Below are 25,666 nucleotides of genomic sequence, written 5' to 3' on the forward strand. Positions count from 1 at the left end.
ACAAATTGAAATAAAGATAGAAGGAGTCTTAAAACAAAGCTTTCTAGCCCTGTGTTTCATTTATACCAGGAGGAAATGTAGATTAATTTTCGTTCTAATGAAGTGGGTATAACTTTGCTTTGAAATGGTTCTGGCATTTATGTTTTTATTGGAAATACTTTGTGTCCTTCCTTTTACTTCTCTTAATTTAAAAGTTCTGTGTTTACTCATCTGTTTGAAAGATCGTCAAGACCAAAAGTAAGACCCAGAGTATTGTAGTTTTTTATCACAATAGAATAGTTGAAAGTGTTTGTTATCAATATTTTAGAGTCCCTTTGTCAAAGTTAATAGGCTACTAATGATGAAGTTCATTATATCAGTCTCTAAAATCCAAAGATGAATCTGGGTGGGAGTAGGGCAGGGAAACAGGAGAAGGATGCTTAGATAGACGACTGAAATGGCTTAGCAAATAGGAAGATTTTATCTCTTATAGTCTGTGGAGAATATTTTGAGATCATATTTCTCTTAAAATTTAGAACATTTAATAGACAAATTTCTAACTGTATAGTATTAGATTTCTAAACTGTAGAAGTTAGATGCAGTCTATGGTTATAGTTTATTTTGGAAAAATTAGTTATCTCCAGTTCTCTATCCTATTTATACTATTCTCTTCTATTTGTACCTATTTTTAAATCTTAATCCATTCTTCATAATGACTTCAGCTTCAAGTAACTTAACATTTATGTTGATTATATTCATATCGAAAGAATCTTGGTCACTAAAAGGGAGAGAGATTTTAAAAAAGCAGTGAGAAAGATGCAGGTGGATTTCCAGATCCCAATTAGAAAAATCATCTTTAACTTATAAGCCAAGAAAATTTCATCTGTATATTGTTGAAGGAAAATAGATCTAAAGACCTCACGAACATCTTTTTAAAATCACTTCCAAAATAGAAAGGTGGGATTTCCGCTTGAGAACTTTAATTAGCCCAGAGAATGTAGAGTTTACAAGGAGTTTAACTGCTTCTGGCTCTTCTGTGGCCCTGTCACTGCTCATTTATCCTCTCAATATGAAAGCACATGACAACTCAGCTTCACCTGCTTGCTGTGGTCACACTAAGGCAAGGGTTTCCCGAATGTATTCTAGCTGGGGTATTTTTTCCTCTTTTTTTTCATATTCAGATTTTATTCTACATAGAACTTAGGAACTGAACTCAGTTTAGTATATCACTGCTTTGCACCAAATTGCCTTGTAAACTCTAATGGGACAAATATTTTGAGATTCTTCTACATGGATTATGGGTACAATATTAGAAATTATTTTTAGCCAGTATGGAAAATACACTGTGGATCAGTTTAGTAATGCCTTTACTCAGCAAACATTTATTGAGCTCATATTCCATAGCCAGGTACTAGGAGTATAGACATAAATAAGATGTGATTCCTGCCCTCGAGGAGGTCATTGTCTGCCTCTGAAGTCTTAAATTTTGACACAAAGAAATAAGAGACTCAACTAGCTAGTCTCCTGGATGTGAAAAATAATGACCTGCAGAGGCAAAGCACAAGTTGTTGGATGTTGCTGTTCTGTTTTATTTAGTCTAGAAAAACCTGGAAAATAAAATTCTAGTAAACAGTGGAGGGTTTTGCCATGATTATTAAATGTTTGGTAACCATTTCCCCAAGGCCTGCTATGTGCAAGCATCATGCTCAACACTAGGGATAGAAAATGTATGAGAAAAAGTGTTTTATCCTAAATAAGGACAATAGAAGGGAAAGTTACATATACAAATAATTACAATATGGTAGGAGTAGACAGTTTATTACCAAATTTTGTACCAAATGATTTCTCTTGGTTGAGATGACAGTAGGGAGTAAGGAGAGACTAAGATCAGGAAGTCAGAAGTCACTGCTGACTGAAGGAGGCAACCATTCTTACCTCGGAGAATCTTTCTAAAGCTTTTCTTGTTTTTATATCATGTGTCAGCAATCTCAGTGACAATTACTAAGAGAAAAATAAAAATATATCGTAAAACACGACAATATTTTTGTTACAAAGATACATTTTGGTTATCATAATAAAACCTCATATTTTGGCCTTGCTTTGTAGTTGACCCTTTAAAGATGCTTTCTATTGTGAGCAACTTCCTATTTTGCAAATTAAAAAAATGAAGAAAGAAAGTATAAGGCACCATCTCTAGTGATACTGCTAAAAATGGCAATCAGTTTGCTTGGCTCTAATTGGGTACATCTGTAAATATGGTGTTAGCAGGCCCAAAATGTTAGGACAGATAGTCTCGTGGGGTAGAACAGCTATTTGAGAGGATTTGATGATGGACCATATTAGAAAACAGAGGTCTACAGGAGGTACACATCTGATATTTTTATTTCTCAGCTAGCTGAACTGTTTGGTTTTACCCTTTCTTATTCCTTAAAACATCTTAAGAAACAATGAAACTCTTCAAAGAACCTTTTATCTCTGTGCTTTAGGTCTGTTTATTAGCTGAAGTGTACTTTTCCTTTGAGCTGCACCTAAACTCTAGGTATTCAACAAAGTTTTCCTATCTAGCAGTGACAGCCAGTTTTGATTCCCTTTGCTTTCTTTAATTTAGAATCTTTCAAAGTTAGTTATTAATATTAACTCTTCAGTTGTCAAAGACAATAGTTTTAGTTACTAAGTATAAACTTGGTTTTCCTATTTGAGATTTTCTTTTTTATACTCGGTTTGAAATTGAAGTGTTTTTAGAATGCTCAAAAGATTCAAAGTCTTGAGCTTTATACTCAAGTGGTACTTGGGTATACTTTTTTTGTTTGTTGTTAACTGTGTTTGGGGCAAACTATTGCTCACTTTGCATGTGCTAAAATTTCACCTGTTATACGCCAAGAATAATTTCTCACCTTTTCTATAAGAAGAGTTTGAAAGGTAAGACTAATTTATTTGCAATGATAAAGTACTATTACTATTAGGTCATTAGATCAGAGTGGCTATTAAATTTCAAAACATAATCATAGTGATTATGATTATTGTTGCAGCTGGAGACGGTCTTCTCTGGAACCTATCAGGCTATTAGTCTTCTCAGTTCTAGCACAAGGTTTGGCAAAGCTTTATTTTGAATTAAAATTTATAGCTTTGCCATTATTGAAGATTTTATAGAATATGGACTGCATTGTTAGGAGGTATCAGCTCTGACTAACTGGTAATGACTACCCAGAGTATCAGTTAAAAATTAGGAGGCTTCCAGGGGACATTTGGAAAGAAGTGGTCAGTTTAGTTCCATCACTCAGTCGTGTCCAACTCTTTGCGACTCCATGGACTGCAGCACGCCAGGCTTCCCTGTCAATCACCAGCTCCCAGAGCTTACTCAAACTCATGTCCATTGAGTCGGTGATGCCATCCAACCGTCTCATCCTCTGTCATCCCCTTCTCCGCCTGCTTTCAGTCTTCCCCAGAATCAAGGTCTTTTCCAGTGGGTCAGTTCTTCGCATCAGGTGGCCAAAGTATTGGAGCTTCAGCTTCAGCATCAGTCCTTCCAATGAATATTCAGGACTGATTTCCTTTAGGATTGACTGGTTTGATCTCCTTGCAGTCCAAGGGACTCTCAAGAGTCTTCTCCAACACCACAGTTCAAAAGCATCAATTCTTCAGCACTCAGCTTTCTTTATGGACCAACTCTCACATCCATACATGACTAATGGAAAAACCATAGCTTTGATTAGACGGACCTTTGTCGGCAAAGTAATGTCTCTGCTTTTTAATATGCTGTCTAGATTGGTCATAGCTTTTCTTCCAAGGAGCAAACATCTTTTAATTTCATGGTTGCAGTCACCATCTGCAGTGATTCTTGAGCCCAAGAAAAAAAGTTTGTCACTGTTTCCATTGTTTCCCCATCTATTTGTCATGAAGTGATGGAACTGGATGCCATGATCTTAGCTTTTTGAATGCTGAATTTTAAGCTTTTTCACTCTCCTCTTTCACTTTCATCAAGAGGCACTTTAGTTCTTCTTCACTTTCTGCCATAAAAGTGGTGTCATCTGCATATCTGAGGTTATTGATATTTCTCCCTGCAATCTTGATCCCACCTTGTGCTTCATCCAGCCCAGCATTTCGCATGATGTACTCTGCATATAAGTTAAATAAGCAGGGTTAACAATTAGGAGGCTTCCAGGGGACATTTGGAAAGGAGTGGTATGATCTCATTATGTCTGATATCACACGTTGGGAAGAGAGGGAGTGAGATTTGTGTTACCTATCCCATATGTTAGTCAAATCTGTAAATGGTGGCTTAGAGTAGATATTTGTGTTTGTATTTGTCACTCAGTCATGTCCAACTGTTTATGACCCCATGGACTATAACCCCCAGGCTTCTCTGTCCATGGAATTCTCCAGGCAAGAATACCAGAATGGGTTGCCATTCCCTCCTCCAGGTAATCTTCCCAATGCAGGACTCAAACCCTAGTCTTTTGCACTGCAGCAGATTCTTTACCGTCTGAGCCGCCAGGGAAACCCCACTTAAAAACTAATATGAGTTATTCTTACCATATCCCTTAGAAAATCATCCTCTCTTTGTTGAAATACCTCCAATGAGGAACTCCCTGCCTGCTTGAGATCCCATTCTGTTGTTGCACAGCTCTGCAATGTCGTAGTTCTTCCAATCCAGTTATTGCTCTGTGTATTGAATATTCCTAAAAGGCAGAGATACAAAGGGTTTCTGGCAAGGGCAAATGAGGGTTTGGTGTTTGTTTTTGGTATTGTTTATCAACCTTTTTTTTTTTTGGCCCATTTTAAAAATTTTCATTTCAAATTGGTAAGCATTCACAAGTTGTCAAAGTAGTACAGAGTTCTTGTGTATTCTTCACCTAATTTTCCCCAATGGTAACTTCCTACAAAACTATAGTACTAGAGCAAAACCAGGAAACTGATATCCATACAATCCATAAACCTTATTGAGATTTCATCAGTTTTACACTCATTTCTCTGTGTGTGTGTCCGGTTCTGTGCAATTTTGTCTTGTGTAGCTTTGTCTAACTACCACTGTAGCCTCAATATAGAACTGTTCCATAAGCACAAAGAGCTCCCTCATACTACCACTTTATAGCCACACCCAGTCCTCTCCACCATCCCTTGTCCTGGGACAGCACTAATCTGATGCCCCCCTCTGAAATTTTGTCATTTCAAGAATTTTATGTAAATGGCATACAGTATGTAACCTTTGAGATTGACTTTTTTCACCCAGCCTAACTCCCCTGAGGTTATATCCAAGTTGTCACATGCCTCACTAGTTAACCCAGTTTTTAAAATTACTATTGATGTCTTCTCAGGGCCACAATAAATATTTGTCTATATGTATGACATTTGAAACATTATAAAAGTGGTTAATTTAAACTTGTAGAGCTGTTAAGGCTTCCCAAGTGGCGCTAGTGGTAAAGAACCCATCTGCTAATACAGGAGACATAAAATGATGTGGGTTCAGTTCCTGGGGTGGGAATATCCCTTGGAGGAGGACATGGCAACCTACTGCAGTATTCTTGCTATGGAAATCTCAAGAACAAAGGAGCCTAACAGACTACAGTCCATAGGGTTGCAAAGAACCAATACAACTGAAGCAACTTAACACACACACACACACGTACATGTAGAGATAGCTGTTAAATTCAAATTCAGTTGTTGCACAGTTGTTGTTGTTTAGTTGCTAAGTCATGTCTGATTCTTTGTGACCCCATGGACTGCATCATGCCAGGCTCCCCTGTCAATGCACTATCTCCCAGAGTTTGCTCAAATTCACGTCCATTGAGTTGGTGATGCTATCTAACTGTCTTGTCCCTTGCTGCCCCCTTCTCCTTTTGCCTTCAGTCTTTCCCAACATCAGGATCTTTTCCAATGAGTTGGCTCTACGCATCAGGTGCCAAGTATTACAGCTTCAGCTTCAGCATTAGTCCTTCCAATGAATATTCAGGTTGATTTCCTTAGGATTGACTGGTTTGATCTTGAAGTCCAAGGGACTCTCAGGAGTCTTTTCCAGCACCACCATTAGAAAGCATCAATTCTTTGGCGCTCAGTCTTCTTTATGGTCCAACTCTTACATGCATACATGACAACTGGAAAAACCATAGCTTTGACTTATCAGACCTTTGTTGGCAAAGTGATGTCTGCTTTTTAATAGGCCATCTAGATTTGTCATAGCTTTCTTTCCAAGGAGCAAGAGGCTTTTAATTTCATGGCTGTAGTCACTGTATGCAGTGATATTGGAGCCCAAGAAAATAAAATCTGTTACACCGTACACATGAAATTTCAGCTTTGACTATTTATTGTTAAACTGTTAGGGCTAGTAAGGAGTGCACCACTGTCAGGAGACACCTTTCCTCTGACAGTGTTTAACCAGCCTTAGTACCACATGTTCATATTTATCCTTTTGTGCCATTTCTTCTGTGGCTAGGGGCTCTCTACCTAAGTGGGTGATTATGTGGATGAAATGAGACATAGAACTCAAAATATAAAATTGCCCATTCCAAGGAAACAAAAATAAGTATGTAAGGTACAAATGTTAACAGTGGTTGTGTTTGGTATAATGAGATTGACAAGAGGTATATGTTCTTAAAAAAGAACTTGTCTTTATTTTCCAACTTCTCAATAATGAATGCATTTTACCTTTGTTTTTCTACTTACAAGGATATGCATACTTATTAAAAATTGAAACATGATAGTTATATACATTAGAAATTGAAAGTGTACTTAAATTTCTCACCCAAAGTTTTCTGTTTATTTTTTTATGAGCATTGAGTAAGCTTTAGTTATTACTATTAAAAATAAAAATTTCCTGTGAACATTGTTGTGCATCTTTCTTTTTTACTAAGGTATCTTGAACATTTTTCCATATCTGTTCACATGACTTTAATAGTTACTTCGCTGTGTACATGTACTGTTCTTTCATTTATTTAGTCACTCTTCATTGAATGCCTGCTGTGCCCAAGGCACCATGTTGGGGAAATTGTGATGAATAATACATGCAACTTACATTTTAGAGGGAAGACAGACATTAATAATGATTAATTTCTCAATTTATTATTTGATTATGAATGTAATATGCACTAGGAAAAAGCAGTATAGAAAGCCAAGTCCATGCCTGTCAGAGGGACTTAACCAGGTCTGGGAACAAAGAAGGATCTCCCAGATAATATAACTTTTGAGCTAAGATCTAAGGATGGCTATGTATGATAAGGACATGACTGATGAAGGAATATGAGTAGACATTAGTGTATTTATCATTTAATTAAAATAAAAAGAAAAGCCATAAACCTATTGGATATGTGAATACACATGTTCATAGAGGAAAACAAAACTAGTAAAATATATCTTAAAGTGTTAATACTGTGGTGGTATTACAGGTACCATTTTTTTAACAGAAGAATTTTAAGAGAAGCATTAGCTTTACTGAAAAATTGAGAAAATGGCAGAGTTCTCATGTACCCTACCCTCCACCACCAAAACACACACACACACGCAAGCACTCTCCCCTATTAACATCTTACAATAGTATGGGACATTCGTTACAATTAACAAACCAGTATTGATACATTATTATTAGCTACCTGGTGTTTAGTCAAGTTTTCTTAATTTTTACCTAATATACTTTTTCGGTTCCCGGAGCCCATCCAGGGTGCCACACTATGTTTAGTTTTCACGTCTCTTTAGACTGTCTGCTGCAGACAGTTTCTCAGACTTCATTTTCGATGTTCTTGATAGTTCTGAGGTATACTAGTATTTTGTAGAATGTCCCTCAGTTGGGATTTATCTGAGGTTTTTCTCATGATCTTACTGCAGTATGGGTTTTTGGGAGGAGACCACAGAGATAATGTGCCATTCTTGTCACATCATATCAAAAGTACATACTATCAATGTAATTCATCACTGTTGATATTACCCTTGATCACCTGGCTGAAGTAGTGTTTGTCAGGTTTCTCCACAGTAAAGTTATTTTGCCCCTCTCCTTTCCATATACTGCTTTTTACAAGGAAGTCTCTGTGCACAGCCTATGCTTAGAGTCAGAGTTATGCTTTACTTCCTTGAGGGAAGAGAATCTACATAAATTACTTGGAATTCTTCTGCACAGAAGATTTATCTTTTTTCCTCCATTTGTTTATATATTCAATCGTGAATATGAACTCATGGAGATGTATTTTATGCTTTGGGTTTTAATCTAATACTACTTTATTTTATTGCCCCAATTGTTCAAGCTTTGAACCATTAAACTGGCTTTCAGTTGCCTCTTGTGTGCCCCTTGGACATAGCCACATTAACACAGTTTTGTTTATTTTCTAAGCACTTCCTTACTTTATGACATTACAAGATGTTTCAGGCATTCTTATGTATTTTCTGTCACAGACTTAGAATCAGCCATTTTTCCAAGGAGGCATGCTTCCTTTTATTGGCGACTGGTGTTAGAAACCAGGTTTGGGGTGCTATCTTACTTTTCTCTTAATATTTTTTTTCCTGATTCTGGTTTTCTCTTTATCTCTTTTTTTCATCCTTAAAACCTTTGATAAAATAAGTATGAATTCTACCATGGCAAATGTAGATTGGCTCATTAAATATATGTTTCCAACTACCTTCTCCCTCCCTTCCTTCTCCTTTAAACATCTTTCAGCCAGGGTTGGCCATGTGACGCAGCGCTGGACAGGGAGATATAAGTACAAATATCCTGGGAAGGACTTTCTTTGCAAAACTGAAGCTCAGAACCTGAAGGGAGATATCTTTGAGCCCTTCAGCCTGCTTCCTGTCAGGAAAATGGAACCGATGCCTGGGTGTTGAGCATGAACATGAAAGCAAATGCTAGGGAATACAATAGAAGGAGAAGGAACCTTGTTCAGTGATGTCATGGCTGACTTAAGGTTGAACCATCCCTTGTCTGCCCAGCTCCAGACTGCTTGTTACCTGAAAGAAAATAAACTCCTATGTGTTTACCCTGTTGTCATTTGGTTTACCTGTAATTGCTACAGCTAAGCACACAGTCTTACCCGATTCACATATCAACTTGGTTGACAAAATTATTATTTATTCAAGGCATATTTGTTGAGGACCTACCACATGTAAGCCCCCATATATGGGGTGAAAAGAGAGGAGTTCTGTTGACATCATCCCTGTTCCCGCTGAACCCAAGTTTAATAATGGTATGTAGAATAGGATAATTATACCAGTAACTATGATAAAAGACAAAATATAGTAATATTTGTTATTTACTTGATCACAGTTACTCATTGTCACTGTAATTTATCTTAATTCTGTTCTTTGTATCTGCAAATGGCTTCACGGTTTACCTAGTTCCAAGACAGAAACAAGGATAGTCCTAGTCTCTTCCTTTTCTCTAACTCTCCATACCCATTTGGTAACCACAGACTGTTTTCTTACCTTTTAAATATTTTTTGTCCCATTTTTTAAATTCCTTTGCTCCTCTACTAGTTCTGAACCTCATAAATTTCTGTCACACAAGTCATTATGACCTGTCATACCTAGTTGCCTTGTCCCCAGTTCACTTTGCAGTAGGGATGGATGTGGCCCAGTGGGTGAGCTTTGTCCAGTTAGAGGCGGGAAAGCTGCTATGGGGGTACCACTGAGAGGGAGAGGGAGGCCAAGAAGCACCAGCATTTGCCCTCCTGAGGTCAGGGAGTAGAGAAAATGGCCCTGTAGGTGATAATGAAGCTCCCTGCACTTCTGGCCTGCCAATTCCTACCAAGCCATCCCTGAGGGTTGGCTGCATGCCCATTTGAACAGGTGGGCCAGCTGGGGCTGCCCCACTACAATCCAAGATTTGACACACACACACACACACACACACACACACACACACACACACACACCCATGGCCCCTTCACCCTAGTACAGAGAACGTTCAGTGCCCCATTCTGGGACCAGAGATGCTGGCCTCCACCCACCCACACGCCAGACATATGCTAGTGGACAGTGCAAACCTCAGCTTGGCTGCAGTCCAGGTCCCTGCAGTGCCCTCCCAGGTTGTAACAGGGGCGGGCCAGGCTGCATCCCTTCGTGTGTGACCATTAGCCTGAGACCCTTAGTAGGGTGGCTAGAGGTCCTGCTCTAACAGCCAGAATCTGGTGATCCTCCCAGTAGAGTGTGGTAAGAACCGGATCTCGGCCTTCTCCTCAGGGCTGGTGAGTGAACCAGGGGTCCAGGACAGGCTGAGAGCTCTGTGGGCACCAAGGCTGCCCGCTGGCTGGGCCCAGGCCTTGGAGCATCAGCAAACCTTCCCCTACCCCCACCTGTGTGACTTAATGGCAGCAGCAGTCTCTATGGGTCACAGGCAGTTCCATGGTGGCCTCAGCAACTGCCATATGGACAGTGCCATTTAGGTAACAGCTTCAACCAGCTTCACTCTTTCCATTCAAGTTTCAAAAATTGGTATAGCTTAGATCAGTTGTCTACCCCTAAGAGGTGGCCAGAAGTCAGATGTAAGTTTCCAGGACATTGCATGTCATTACTTCAGGTCCACCTCTGTGGTTGGGGATATTCACAAGGAAGGGTAATTGTTTTAAGTTGAGAATTAACATGATTGGTGTTTGCTACCCTGCCCTTTCTTGTCAGAACAGAACACAACATTTGTTTGGGTGGAGCTTAACAGGAGCATTATGACCTGACTTCAAGAATAAAGGCTCTGACACCAAGAAGTTTGCAACAACTAACCACACCCCTCCCTTACCTTTCCTATAAAAGGGCTTTGTGGAAACCTTTCAGGAAGTTCCAGAGTTTTTTAAGGCAAGAGCCACCCATCTCCTTGCGTGGCTCTGCAGTTAACTCTTCTCTGCTCCAAACTCTGATGTTTTGGTATTGTTTGGCTTCACTGTGCATTGGACACATGGACTTGGGTTCAGTAACAGTTTCTCCCCATACCACTGGCAGAGGAGTCTTTCCAAAAGGCATATAAAATCTTATTTCTGTCTTCAGTAAAATCATTTGTATAGTCTCTAGGGTAAATTTCAAATTTTTTTCCCCTTGAAAGCCCTTTGGGATCTGACTTTGCCTGGCTGTCCATTTTCATCTTATGGCAGTGACCCCAAACACAAACCACCCCCAAAGGACACACCACCCACTGACTTCATCCTACACGTGTGACTAGTTCTGTCTTTAGTTTTCTTTGTCTTTATCTCAGAACATTCGTTCAACTGAGAATTCTCATTATCTTTAATGCCTTTAGTTCTTTAAGACTCAGAGCTGATGTTTTAGAAGACCTTATTTAATTCTCTCCCATCCCTCTCAAAAATCCTTGTATTCAACCTCTGTTATCACATTACTGGCTGTTATATATACTTGAAATAACCCTTGAATTCATCTACTTTCCATCATCATTACCACCACTTTGTTCTAGACTACCATCATCATAACCTATTTCAATGTTCTCTCAGATCAACTTTGCTAATTTGTAAAATAACGTTCTTTGCCCAGTATCCAGTGATTTTTTTCAGACTCCATATCTGATCATTATGGTCATGTGCTTAAAACTCCTTTCCTGATTTCCTAATGATCTAGGCTACGAAGTAAATCCTAACGTCTCCTGTAATGTACTGTATAGACTGTTTTCTGCAAACCTACTTCTCTAGCCTCACTTGTTTTCAATCTTTAAATATGCTTTGCTCCCTTTCATCTTAGGGTCACACGTATCATTCTCTTATCTGAAACATTTGTCACTTAGATCTCAGCCTTCCAATCTCAATACTTTCTCAGGATATCTCCACCCAGCTCTATGTCAGATTCCTTTGTTATATGTTTCACTTACTTTGCCTTTTGCACAAACTTGTAGAATTGAGCAAGGTGGAGAGCATATAGTTGCATTTAATTTTCAACAATAGTTGAAAATTATTATTATAATTTTTATATTATAAAATTATGATTTTTATATATTATAATTATAATATATAAATTATTATAGTTCCTTTCTTTATTCTGCATCCACCCTTCTAGAAACCTTCATTCCTTCTGTACAAACTACTCATTTCACTTGCGTTGTGTCTGGACTTCATGATCAATTCCTTAAATATGGCTTTTGTCAGAACTCGAGGTTCTTTTGCAACTCTTGTACGGCCTGACCCATTTTTCTCTCCAATTTTTTACTTTTGGTTTATTCTGTTTTTCATGTTTTGGTAAGAAACTCATAGAGAAAGTTAGCAGTTGTTTGCTTGGTTCAGAGTAATATAAGCTCTACTTAAATGGGTGCTGTGAACAAGCTAGAGACATCACAAGGAATGACTCAGCCTGCATTCTGTTTCTCACTACCGTGACCCCAGTACAGTTAGAACTTTGTGTGATTTCGTGAACTGCTGTCAGACATTCAGATTTGATCATGATTGAAACATATATTGCAAAATCATGGATTCGAGAGTTGAAAGAGGCTTTAGGGGTCATTTAGTTTTAGACCAACCACCTCTCTATTCAATATCATTTAGTTTCTGAGTGTTCCTTCCTACCCATATACAAGAGATTGTCTTTTATACAGTGAACTGAAACCTGCCTAAGTTACTATCCACCAGCATTCTTAGCAGTCTTTGTGATGTGACAACTCATGTATCTGAAGACAGCCATCATGTCCTCTGTAAGTAGTTTTTCTTCAGGAAGAATAGCCCCAATTCCTCTTGCATCATGGCTTTAAAATTCTTTTATCATCTTATTTGAATTTATAAAATTTTTATTTTTGAGTGTTTTAGATTATTTACTGCTCTATCCACTTCCCATTTGGAGAAGGAACTGTCTACCCACTCCATTATTCTTGCCTGGAAAATCCCATGGACAGAGGAGCCTAGTGGTCTACAGTCCACGGGGTTGCAAAGAATCAGACACAACTGAGTGACTAACTTTCCACTTCCCATTAGTGTAAATAATAAAGGTGATTGCAAATAAAACATGTTGATAAGTATTTATGGCAAAGGCAAACTATACAAACACAAGAGAGAACCTATGAAATAGTTGGGTGTTTCGCTTACAAATCAGAAAAAACTCTTTATCCAAACTTCTTTTGGTAGGTTAAATGGGGAGTGGAGACAGAGAACATCTGAGTGATAGAAATTAGTATAGGGGATGATTTATCTGATGTATGATCACCTCTTTTGCTACATTATACCATTGCATTTGCATATCATCATTTTCAATCTGTGATCAGTTGCTCAGTTTCATAAATACAGTGTATCCAACGTTTTACCACACCAGGCATGTAGACTGTTGTTTTTCTAGAACTGAAAAGGTGTGTGTATGAAGGAGTTGTTTGTTTATTTGTTTCCCTTGCTGAAAAACTCCCTTTCTATCATGAATTATAACTTGTGGCAGCCTTAACATGTCATTCCTCCTGTCTGTGCAGAGGTATGGATTTACCAGCTGCTGCCTGAATTAGGAACATCAAAAGTAGTGGTGGCAGCTGAACTTCCTATGAACTGTACAGCCCTGAGGATAGATAATTTGTCAGGGATTTCTCTTTAACTTTTCCTTTATCTTACTCTAGGGTAAAACCCCCCACAGATCAGAGAATACACATTCACCTTGGTAATGACACAAACTTGCACCTTTCTGGTCTTTTGCCACTCAAGTGCTAAAATATTAATATCTAATGAAAATTATAAAATGACTTTATAGCTAATTATTTTATTTCTAGCAAAAATTGGGAAAGAAACATTCTCCTCCTCTTACATGATGTTTGTGTTTTTACTTGTACCCCTAATCTCAGATATTTCAAACGGAATTGATATCTTTCTAAAGTATAGCTTTTTTTGGATGATTTTTTGGTTTTGACTTTTAAACAGTAAAACTTTTATATGATATCATCTCATTGACTGGACTTTGAGCAGAAGTTTCAGTATTAATAGCATCTGCTCCAGTAATTTAGCTTTTTTTTTTTTCTTCTCTCTCATTCTAATATTTGTTGAGTTGTATATGATCAGAAAAGGTCCTTGTGTAACATAAACAGGCATTTAATTAAGGGGTAATGTCTATGGTACCAGAGTATGTGAGGTGAAACAGAGATGCTTAATCAGCCACAAAAGCTATTTACTGCTTCGTAAACCTCAGTGCTCAGTGTCATAAATATTATTACTGTTTTAGGACTTCAGAAAAGCAGTGAAATATCAAAACGGATTTTCTTCTCTACTGTTAAAGTAATAAAGGTATTCCTCTTAATAGAACTTTGTAATGAAGTTAATATTTGATAAAAAGCATACATACTTGAAATTTTTAAGAAAGGATTTAAACACAAATGAGGGGTATGTTGAAAATGAAGCAGGAAGAAAAAGGTTTTATCTCCAAAGCCTGAAATTATGTTGAGGAATAAGTCACAAAATATTGCCGTGTATTTATTGAACACCTACTGTGGGGCTTGGGCTAATGGATAGTTTGTATATGTAATCTTTAATCTTTACAGCAATCTTGCAAACTAGGTTGGTTCCAGTTTTAAAATGAGGACATGGAGGTGCAAAGACATTGTCACACAGGTGTGTCTGATTATACCTGTACTCTCCATTACTTCAAACTGTTTTTCAGATGAAAGCTTATATTAAAATAGTTACTTTTTAACATTAATTATGCTAAATACCCAATAGTATACCTGAGAAGTTAAAAGCTGTGCAGTGTTAATTCTTAAACTTTTAACTTTTTATTGTTCCATATTCAACATTTATTAAGCAGCTACTATTTTCATAACACTTGCTAAGTATTATGAGAGCTGTAACCAAATAAGAAGACTCAGTCTTCCCCCCTCAGAGTTTAGAAATGGATAAATAGTTCATCCTTATATACACAAAATTTCAAAGTGGAATCAAGAGAGCAAGGTTCTTTTCTTCAGTGTTTTGTGACTATTTGCTCAGTTCAGTTCAGTCGCTCAGTTGTGTCCGACTCTTTGCGATCCCATGAATTGCAGCACGCCAGGCCTCTCTGTCCATCACCAACTCCCACTCCCGGAGTCTACCCAAACCCATGTCCATCGAGTCGGTGATGCCATCCAACCATCTCATCCTCTGTTGTCCCCTTCTCCTCCCGCCCCCAATCCTACCCAGCATTAGGGTCTTTTCCAGTGAGTCAACCCTTCGCGTGAGGTGGCCAAAGCATTGGAGTTTCAACTTGAACATCAGACCTTCCAATGAACACCCAGGATTGATCTCTTTTAGGATGGATTGATTGGATCTCCTTGCAGTCCAAGGGACTCTCAAGAGTCTTCTCCAACACCACAGTTCAAAAGCATGAATTCTTCGGCGCTCAGCTTTCTTCACCGTCCAACTCTCACATCCATACATGACCACTGGAAAAACCATAGCCTTGACTAGACGGACTTTTGTTGGCAAAATAATGTCTCTGCTTTTAAACATGCTATCTAGGTTGGTCATAACCTTCCTTCCAAGGAGTAAGCGTCTTTTAATTTCATGGCTGCAGTCACCATCAGCAGTGATTCTGGAGCCCAAAAAAATAAAGTCTGACACTGTTTCCACTGTTTCCCCATCTATTTCCCATGAAGTGATGGGACCAGATGCTATGATCTTAGTTTTCTGAACGTTGAGCTTTAAGCCAACTTTTTCACTCTCCTCTTTCACCTTCATCAAGAGGCTCTTTAGTTCTTCTTCACTTTCTGCCATAAGGGTGGTGTCATCCGCATATCTGAGGTTATTGATATTTCTCCTGGCAATCTTGATTCCAGCTTATGTTTCTTCCAGCCCAGTGTTTCTCATGATGTACTCTGCATATAAGTTAAATAAGCAGGGTGACAATATACAGCCTTGACGTACTCCTTTTCCTATTTGGAACCAGTCTGTTGTTCCATGTCCTGTTCTAACTGTTGCTTCCTGACCTGCATACAGGTTTCTCAAGAGACAGGTCAGATGGTCTGGTATTCCCATCTCTTTCAGAATTTTCCACAGTTTATTGTGATCCACACAGTCAAAGGCTTTGGCATAGTCAATAAAGCAGAAATAGATGTTTTTCTAGAACTCTCTTGCTTTTTTGATGATCCAGCGGATATTGGCAATTTGATCTCTGGTTCCTCTGCCTTTTCTAAAACCAGCTTGAACATCTGGAAGTTCACGGTTCACATATTGCTGAAGCCTGGCTTGGAGAATTTTGAGCATGACTTTACTAGCATGTGAGATGAGTGCAATTGTGCGGTAGTTTGAGCATTCTTTGGTGTTGCCTTTCTTTGGGATTGGAATGAAAACTGACCTTTTCCAGTCCTGTGGCCACTGCTGAGTTTTCCAAATTTGCTGGCATATCGAGTGCAGCACTTTCACAGCATCACCTTTGAGGATTTGAAATAGCTCAACTGGAATTCCATCACCTCCACTAGCTTTGTTCGTAGTGATGCTTCCTAAGGCCCACTTGACTTCACATTCCAGGATGTCTGGCTCTAGGTGAGTGATCACACCATCGTGATTATCTGGGTTGTGAAGATCTTTTTTGTACAGTTCTTCTGTGTATTCTTGCCACTTCTTCTTAATATCTTCTTCTTCTGTTAGGTCCATACCATTTCTGTCCTTTATCGAGCCTATCTTTGCATGAAATGTTCCTTTGGTATCTCTAATTTTCTTAAAGAGATCTCTAGTCTTTCCCAATCTGTTGTTTTCCTCTATTTCTTTGCACTGATCGCTGAGGAAGGCTTTCTTATCTCTCCTTGCTATTCTTTGGAACTCTGCATTCAGATGGGAATATCTTTCCTTTTCTCCTTTGCTTTTCGCTTCTCTTCTCTTCCCAGCTATCTGTAAGGCCTCCTCAGACAGCCATTTTGCTTTTTTGCATTTCTTTTCCATGGGGATTTTATTGAACCCTGTCTCCTGTACAATGTCACGAACCTCTGTCCATAGTTCATCAGGCACTCTGTCTATCAGGTCTAGTCCCTTAAATCTATTTGTCACTTCCACTGTATACTCATAAGGGATTTGATCTAGGTCATACCTGAATGGACTAGTGGATTTCCCTATTTTCTTCAATTTAAATCTGAATTTGGCAATAAGCAGTTCATGATCTGAGCCACAGTCTGCTCCTGGTCTTGTTTTTGCTGACTGTATAGAGCTTCTCCACCTTTGGCTGCAAAGAATATAATCAGTCTGATTTCGGTGTTGACCATCTGGTGTTGTCCACTTGTAGAGTCTTCTCTTGTGTTGTTGGAATAGGGTGTTTGCTATTACCAGTGCGTTCTCGTGGCAAAACTCTATTAGCCTTTGCCCTGCTTCATTCTGTACTCCAAGACCAAACTTGCCTGTTACGCCAGGTGTTTCTTGACTTCCTACTTTTGCATTCCAGTCCCCTGTAATGAAAAGGACATCTTTTTTGGGTGTTAGTTCTAGACTATTTGCTAGACTCCTCCAAATTATCCATCTTGAGGAAGGAGCTCCTAGTTTTGTTAAAATGCCTTGATAGATGGGAAATTGTGTGCAGTGAGAACCTGGAGAGGTAATTAGTATAATACCTTCTCAAGCAGCAGAGTTTTGTTTGTTTGTTTTGTTTTTTGGTCTACTTATGCTCCCACCAGCAGAGTAGGAGTAAATTTATTTCCCCACATGGGTTACAATGAACTTTTTTTTCGTTTGCTTTTTAAAACTTTATTTCAGCATAACTATACTTACAGAAATATACTCATATGGGTTAATAGAATGCAATTTGACTTAACCAACACAGTTGGGATCCAAAACCTGGTACATGGTTTGCTTCAAAGAAAAAATGGATTTAGTGGTAATTCAGATTTAACAAATTATCTGATTCTTGGTTTGAGTCGATTTGGAATCTACACGTAATATTCACTAGATCAGATAGCTTTTGTATTTTCACATGTATTCAGTGGACTTTTGAGCTACAGACTGTGGACCCAGGATCCTGTATGAGCCCTGACCATGTTAAGAATAGGGCAAATCCTGACATTATGTACAAAGTTCTGCCTCCCACCCTCCCCTCCCCCAGCTCCTGCTCTGTGGCAGTGTTTTTTTTTAAACTGGAAGATAATTGCTTTACAGTGTTGTGTTAGTTTCTGCTGTGCAACAGTATCAATCAGCTATAAGTATACATAGATATACATATATCCCCTCTCTTTTGAACCTCCCTCCCACCCCTTCCATCCCACTCTATATTGTCACAGAGCACTATGCTAAGCTCCCTATGTTATACAGCAGCTTCCCACTAGCTGGCCTCCCTGGTAGCTCAGCTGGTAAAGAATTGCCTGCAATGCAGGAGGTCGTGGTTCTTTTCCTGGGTCGAGAGATCCTATGGAGATGGGATGGGCTAGGCTACCCACGTCAATATACTTGGGCTTCCCTGGTGGCTCATATGGTAAAGAATCGAGACCTGGGTTTGGCCCCTGGGTTGGGAAGGTGCCCTGGAGAAAAGTATTCTTGCCTGGAGAATTCCATGGATGGCAGACTATAGTCCATGGGGTCAGAAAGAGCCTGACTTTCGCTTTCACTTTCCCACTAGCATCTATTTTACATGTGGTAGTGTATATATGTCAGTTGCTACTCTGTCAGTTCATTCCACCTTCTCCTTCCCCCACTGTGTCTACAAGTCCATTTCTGTGTCTGCATCTCTATTCCAAGCAAGAGAGGTTTTACAGAACGATTGTTGTTTTTGAACCGAGACAAAGGAAATCTTGTTAATACCGAATCTAAAGGAAAGCTTGTGTTAGGATTCTCACATTTTATTAATCCAAATATTTATATCTATCAATTGCTTATACTACTCTTAACTTTGTGATTTACTGTGATTCTGTTAGATCATTTATTCCAGTAATGTTTTCAAAAGGACCCTGCATTCTCTGTAAAAATACCAGCAATAGAAGTTAAAAAGTTTAGATTATTGATATTTAAGAAAATTTACCAGTCATTGTGTCCAGTCCCCTCATATTGCACACAAAGAAGCCAAGGCCCAAATAAGCGGTGATGTGCTTAATGTCAGGTACTGTAAGCATCAGACCTGGGACTTGGCTTGGCTTATAATTGTGGTTTCCATCCTTAAGGTATTGTTGAAAAATGCATGAAGGTTAGTAGTGGTTTGATACTTTAAAATAGTTTATATATATTTTTTTTATTGTTTTTCTTCATTGGCTTAGGGAGACAAGTAATTGAAGAAACGTGAAGTAATGGAACTATTCATGATGGAATATAGACAATAATTTATTTAGGTAAAGCATGTGGAACCTTTACTTCAGAAAGTTCATCTTTCTAAAGTGGAGTCATTTAATTTCTGAAGATGGTTATGTACATGCCATCTTTATAGTGTATAATATAGTGTGACAGTGGTGAATTGACTAAAAATCCTTATTGTGCGAGGTAATAGTGGCAATAGAACTTGTAAACTCAGATTTATTCACACATTCTTCCTTTAACTGGCCTTTTAACTGAAATGAAATTGATGAGAAAAGCATGAAGTTATAGAGTTTGAAATTGGGTTGCTTTTGGTTGACTGTGATTATCATAATGTATTTCACCCTTGAAACTGAGCCTTGGATGACAGAGGAAGTCAGCTAAGACATAAGAAAATGCCAGAGAGACAAAATAACCTTCAGCTAGTCTATAAAAAAGAGTGATTAAGCAGTTCGAAATGTAAATGCCAAATTCTATCACACAGCCATTTCCTGGGATTTTAAATGATCATAACTGTTCTTTTTCTGAATCCGAGTGCACTTCAGTTCTGAATGGCGTAAGAAAGTATTTGGGGTCTACTGTCAGCTTTCTTCTAGTTGCCTTACCCAGGAGATAGAATGTTCAGATAGAGCCAACTAATTTCTGAAAAACAATGCAAATGATGTAAGAGCAAAAGGATAAAAGATGTCCTCAGAATTTCCATAGTTAAATCCAAGGGAGGGTTTAGATTTTTGAAGTATTTAAGAGGTCTTATTGATGCCATCACTTATGCCTTTAAACTCTGCCTGACTAGCTATTCCTTCTTCACTTTTCTGAAAAATACTCCAGAGCAGTTCAGGACCAGAAAGAGAATATGACTGAGCAACAGTGCACGTGTTGCCTGCAGTTACAATTAGAGCAAAGCAGATGGTGTCATGTGTTTTACTCATCTATTACACTGGTGTGTATATGTTTGCTGGTGAGAATAGCCTACAGTGTATATAAAAATTTCTAAAAAAAAAAAAAAAAATTTCTAAGTCTCTTTCATGTTCTAAAATTCTTACAAAGAGCCTCATCTGTTACACAGTTCTGAGTCCTTCCATTTTCCATTTTATACTGCCCTATCGGTCATATTAATTTCCATAAAACCCTACATTAATTATCAATTTCTTTATCTTTTAGTGGCCCCTCACATATATGTAATTGGGTACAAATCTGGTTTTAACCACCTTTCCTACCCTCTTTACAAATCTTCCCCTCCAGCCAGTTTTGTTTATTTAACATCCTTCAATTCTGCTATGTGCACTCTAAATAGTTTCATCCCCTGAATGAAATTTTGTAAAGTGATTTAATTTCTCTGGAGTTTAGTATCTTCATCCTTATGAAAAGAATGACGGACTTAATGAACTTATACTTGTTTAGTGATTTCTAGTTTGCATACAGTTTTTCCATATATTGTAATTTCTTCTTTACAGTAACCCTTTAGATTAATGAGCACAGGAATTATACACATGTGCGAATAAGAAACCCCCAAGTATAAGTAGATTAAGTCATTTATATGACTATTCTCAACTTTTTAATCTCAGAAAATACCATTTATAATAGACTCCCCTGAAATGAGATACTCATCTGTAATTAAGAAAATACAAACAGAAAACTATACAACATTAATTTTTTTAGAAAAGCAAGTTGAAGAAGATCTAAATAAATGGAGAAATAGTCTGTGTTCATGGATTGGAAGGTTCAATATTGTTAAATGACAATTTTTTTTACAGTTGATCCATAAATATGTGACCCCAATCAAAACCCTACCAAGCTATCTTGTATATATCAACATACTAATTCTAAAGTTTTAATGAAAACAGAAGACCTAGTATAGCCAACACAGAACTGAAAATGAACAATGTTGGAGTACTCACACTAGCTGATTTCAGGATTTAATGTAAGGCTACAGTAATCAAAACAATGGTATGGGCAAAAGAGTAGACATATAGAATAATAAAACAGAAAGGAAATAAAAAATATATCCACACAAGTATAGTCAACTGTTTTTTGCCATGAAAGCAAACACAATTCAGTGGAGAAAGGATAGTCTCGTCAATAAATGGTCCTGGAACAATTGGATACGGAAGAAACACAAGCTGGAATCAAGATTGCTGGGAGAAATATCAATAACCTCGGATATGCAGATGACACCACCCTTATGGCAGAAAGTGAAGAAGAACTAAAGAGCCTCTTGATGAAAGTGAAAGAGGAGAGTGAAAAAGTTGGCTTAAAGCTCAGCGTTCAGAAAACTAAGATCATAGCATCTGGTCCCATCACTTCATGGGAAATAGATGGGGAAACAGTGGAAACAGTGTCAGACTTTATTTTGGGGGGCTCCAAAATTACTGCTGATGGTGATTGCAGCCATGAAATTAAAAGACACTTACTCCTTGGAAGGAAGGTTATGACCAACCTAGATAGCATATTTAAAAGCAGAGACATTACTTTGCCAACAAAGGTCTGTCTAGTCAAGGCTATGGTTTTTCCATGTATGGTTTTTCCATGGTCATGTATGGATGTGAGAGTTGGATGGTTAAGAAAGCTGAGCGCCGAAGAATTGATGCTTTTGAACTGTGGTGTTGGAGAAGACTCTTGAGAGTCCCTTGGACTGCAAGGAGGTCCAACTAGTCCATCCTAAAGGAGATCAGTCCTGGGTGTTCATTGGAAGGACTGATGTTGAAGCTGAAACTCCAATACTTTGGCCACCTCATGAGAAGAGTTGACTCCTTGGAAAAGACCCTAATGCTGGGAAGGATTGGGGGCAGGAGGAGAAGGGGACGACAGAGGATGAGATGGTTGGATGGCATCACCGACTCGACGGACATGGGTTTGGGTAGATCTGGGAGTTGGTGATGGACAGGGAGGCCTGGCGTGCTGCGATTCATGGGGTCGCAAAGTGTCGGACACGACTGAGCGACTGAACTGAACTAACTGATGAAAAAGAAATGAACTCAGACACAGACCTTACAATTCGCACAATAATTAGCTCAGAATGGATCATAGACCTAAATGTAAAATGAAAAACTATAACAGTTATTAAAGAAAATATATGAGAAAATCTGTATGACTTTGGGTTTGGCAGTGTGTTTTAAAACACATTAGTAATACAATACAATTCTGGAGAAGGCAATGGCAACCCACTCCAGTACTCTTGCCTGGGAAATCCCATGGACAGAGGAGCCTGGTAGGCTGCCGTCTATGGGGTCACACAGAGTCGGACACGACTGAAGCGACTTAGCAGCAGCAGCAGCAGCACTAATACAATTCATGCAAGAAAAAAGTAGATAGGGGCATATTTAAAATAGGAAACTGTTCAGTGAAAGACATGAATGAAGTGAATGAAAAGATAAGCCAGTGTTGGGGAGAAAATATTTGCAAAACACATCTGATACAGAATTTGTATCCAAAATATATAAAGAAGTCTTAAAACTCAACAGTAAGAAAATAGTCAACTTTATTTAAAAATGAGCAAACATTTTGAAGAGATGCTTCATCAAAGAAGATATACAGGTGGCAAATAAGCATATAAGATGTCCTGCATCATGTCATTAGGGAACTGCAAGTTGAAACAATACTGAGATTTCATTATATATCATATCGTATCATTACATATTATTACATTACGTATCTGTTAGAATGGCTAAAATCCAAAACACTGGCAAAACCAGATTATGACAAGGATGTGGAGGGTTAATAACTTCATTCATTGCTAGTGGGAATACAAAATGATACAGTTACTTTGGAAAACAGTTTGACAGTTTCTTACAAAACTAAGAGTGGCTTACCATCCAAATCAGCAAGCACACTCCCAGATATTTACCCAACTAATTTGAAAACTTATATCCACCAGACCGGCACACAAACATTTACAGCAGCTTTATTCATAATCTCCCCAAATGGGAAGCAACCAAGATGTCCTTCAGGAGGTGAATGGATAAACACCCGTACAATGGAATGTTATTCAGTGATAAAAAGAATAAAGATATTAGGCCATGAAAAGGCATAGATAAATCTTAAATACATATTTCTCAGTTATAAAAGCTGAAAATGCCACGTCCTGTGTGAGTTCAGTTATATAGCATTCTAGAAAATAGTTAAAAAAAAAAAAAAAAGAGTGAGTGAAAACATCAGTAGTTGCCAGAAGCCTGGGGGAGCAGGCAGTTGTGGGAAAATGAAGCACAGGGGCTTTTTTAGGGCACTAAAACTATTTTGTATGATATTCTAAGGATGAATATAAGACATTAAGCATTTGCCAGAATCTATAGAACTTTACAACAGAAAGAGTGGACCTTAACATATACAAAAATTTAAAAACTCACTTAAAACCTCAAGGATTCCAAGATTATATATAAAATGTGACAAAATTGCAAATAAATGAAACAATATTACTGAAGAGTGTAGAATAAAGTGCTACCCTATGTAACTTTGGAAATGAGTGGAACCTTTAAGACTAAAACACAAAAAAGAACTATATACATAAGCACTGTACTTTAGTTGATAAAGTTCTATTACACAGAAGGCAGGATATGGAGTAAGAATTCTGAAACTGATATACATGTGTTGGAAGTCAGGTTTCTCACTGTCATAGTGTACAGGTAAACAAGGAGAAGAGGCTAGAACCATCCATGTGGTAATGGTTTATGAGTTCATGTTTAACTTAACATAGATACAGATGGTTACATATAGAAATGGTTATACAGGCATACCTTGTTTTATTGCATTTCACAGATATTGCATTTTTTACGAATTGAAGATTTGTGGCAACCTTGCATAAAGCAAGTCTGTAGGTACCACTTTTCCAACACTGTTTGCTCATTTTGTGTCTCTGTTATTAATACATTACAGTAATTCTTGATGTATTTCAAATCTTATACCAGAAAAAAGACTCTCTGAAGGCCCAGATGATGGTTAGCATTTTTTAGCAGTAAAAGTATATTTTAAAATTAAGGTATGTACATTATTTTTTAGATATGATACTTTTGTGCACTTAATAGACTACAAGGTAGTGTAAGCATAACTTTTAAGTGCACTGGAAAACAAAAAAAAATTTGTGACTTTGTTGCAATATTTGCTTTCTTGTAGTGATCTGGAACTGAACCTACAATGTCTCTGAGGTATGCCTGTAGGTATTTGTATATGTATACATATATGGATAGATGTGGGGCTTCCCTCATAGCTCAGTTGGTAAAGAATCTGCCTGCAATGCAGGAGACCCGGGTTCGATTCCTGGGTCGGGAAGATCCCCTGGAGAAGGAAATGGCAATCCACTCCAATATTCTTGCTTGGAAAATCCCACAGACAGAGGAGCCTGGCAGGCTACAGTCCATGGGGTCGCAAGAGTCGGACACGACTAGCGACTAAACCACCACCATAGATAGATGTAGATCTATATCTAATTGCTCTGTCAGCTGAGAGGGCCTAGAAGCAATGAAACCCCAGTAGCAATGACCACACTTAGTGCGCAGATTTTGGTTTCTAATACCATTCTCCATTAAGAGGAATCAGGGCTTTTTGGAGATGTGGTTGATTCTCCCATTGGGGTAGGAAATATACAGGATGAGTCTAGAGCATGTTGCAGTGGCAAAATAATAATAATAATTATAATAATAATAGCAGGAGTGTACCAAAGGGACCAAAGAGCCAACTGAAAGATCTTTCAATGACCAAAGTTATAACAGTTTGAGCAACAAAATAAAGTAGTATTAGGTTAAAACCCCAAGTGTAAAGTAAATATCAGTGCCTCCATAGTAATATAAGCAAATGGTTAATGTTGACCTTGAAGAAAACTAGACAATCCCCCACAGAAGAATTCTAAATAATTTGTTTAGCCTTCCCACCCTCAGTGAAGTGGGACGTAACTCCCCACTGCTTAAGTTCAGCTGCTTGTAGTGACTTTTCTCCAAAGAGCACAGCATGAAAAGGGTGACATTATAGTGCCAAAACCTGACAAACTGTAATGATAAAACATAACTGATGGTTAACATCAACAATGATAAGTCATGTTGATAGTATATACCCCTGATAGGGTATCATACAAGTGACACTTTGGTTTTCCTCTCTCAAATACTTTATCCCAGTCTAACCGTGCGAAATCAAGTCACACAGAATATCTGACAAATGATCCTCAAAACTGTAGAGTTCATTGTAGGAGGTTGAATGGTGATGCTCCTCAAAAGATGTGTCCATGTCCTAAGTTCCAGAACCTGTGAGTGTGATTTTATTTGGTAAAAGAGTCTTCGCAGATGTATTTAAGTAAGGAGTTTGAGATGAGATCATCCCAGGTTATCTGGGTGGATTATAAATCAAATGACGTGTCCTAATAAGACACAGAGGAAAAGACACACATAGACCAGAGAATAAAGAGGCAGAGACTTTAAATGAGTCAACCACAGACTAAGGGATGGCTTTAAGCCACCAGAAGGTAGAAGAAGCATGTAATGATTTTTCCTGAAGGCCTTCAGAGAGTTTGGCCCTGCTGAGACCTTGATTGCAGGATTTGTTTAGTTGCTCAGTTGTATCCGACTCTTTTACAAGCCCATGGACGCTACCTCACCAGGCTCTTCTGTCCA

At 38.2% G+C, this 25,666-nt stretch overlaps 1 protein-coding gene and 1 long non-coding RNA gene across 15 annotated transcripts in view; one reads left to right on the forward strand and one right to left on the reverse strand.

Annotated features, from left to right (window-relative positions):
* Positions 1-25,666, forward strand: part of PEAK1 (pseudopodium enriched atypical kinase 1) — a 315,488-nt gene that overhangs the window by 93,705 nt on the left and 196,117 nt on the right. Inside the window, exons 7-8 of one of the 13 annotated variants that reach the window (XM_081549532.1) lie at positions 9,034-9,140; positions 24,180-24,211. The exons of 11 other annotated variants lie outside the window; for them this stretch is intronic. The gene's annotated coding sequence lies outside the window, so the exon portion shown is untranslated. The remainder of the gene's footprint in view (positions 1-9,033; positions 9,141-24,179; positions 24,212-25,666) is intronic. One more of the 13 variants, XM_081549529.1, reaches the window with a different exon arrangement.
* On the reverse strand, positions 1,774-10,567 carry LOC145529340 (uncharacterized). 2 transcript variants are annotated; one of them, XR_014071125.1, is made up of 5 exons: positions 9,939-10,567; positions 8,832-8,904; positions 4,513-4,658; positions 3,338-4,094; positions 1,774-1,980 (listed from the first exon to the last, which is right to left on the reverse strand). It is a non-coding gene; the product is annotated as an uncharacterized LOC145529340 (long non-coding RNA). The 2 variants fall into 2 exon arrangements; XR_014071126.1 differs by lacking the exons at positions 1,774-1,980; positions 9,939-10,567 and adding an exon at positions 9,379-9,399 and having other exon boundaries at positions 2,875-4,094.

The sequence above is a fragment of the Giraffa tippelskirchi genome, chromosome 12 (assembly GCF_054371585.1).
Source record: "Giraffa tippelskirchi isolate mGirTip1 chromosome 12, T2T-mGirTip1v1.2.pri, whole genome shotgun sequence".
NCBI classification, from domain to species: Eukaryota; Metazoa; Chordata; class Mammalia; order Artiodactyla; family Giraffidae; genus Giraffa; species Giraffa tippelskirchi.